Source organism: Aptenodytes forsteri, unplaced genomic scaffold, assembly GCF_000699145.1.
Source record: "Aptenodytes forsteri isolate BGI_AS27 unplaced genomic scaffold, ASM69914v1 Scaffold15, whole genome shotgun sequence".
Classification (NCBI taxonomy): domain Eukaryota; kingdom Metazoa; phylum Chordata; class Aves; order Sphenisciformes; family Spheniscidae; genus Aptenodytes; species Aptenodytes forsteri.
In genome coordinates, this window is record NW_008795129.1 from 12,208,168 (window position 1) to 12,208,634 (window position 467).

Below are 467 nucleotides of genomic sequence, written 5' to 3' on the forward strand. Positions count from 1 at the left end.
CGGTCTCCCCTCAGGGAGGGCGCCCTCGGGCCGGGGCACGCTTAGGGCGATTCCTCTGCAAGCGGAAGTGTCCCGTGAGGAAAGCGGGCGGGGACAGTCAGTGAGCCGCAGGCCATGGGGCTTATGCTGCATCTGTGAGGAAACCGAGGCCGTGTGTCCATCTCCACAGCCGCTTGCTTGCGCAGGGGAAGGGTTAATCACTAACCAATCATTGTAACTGGGAGTGTACTGAATCTTTCTATATTTTGTGTTTGTTTGTGAAATAAGCAACTATAAGAACATCTTGATTTTAAGAAGTTAGCCTCTATGTTAGCGTTATGTATGGGTTGTTGAAGTCCCTATTCTCTGGACCATGTTAGCCTTAGTCCTTACTCTCTAGACCATAACCAGAGCACCTAGGTTCTATTGTATATAGGATGAGTTATTTGACAACCTGACAAGGTAGATATATAGCTGGCCAACTTGGC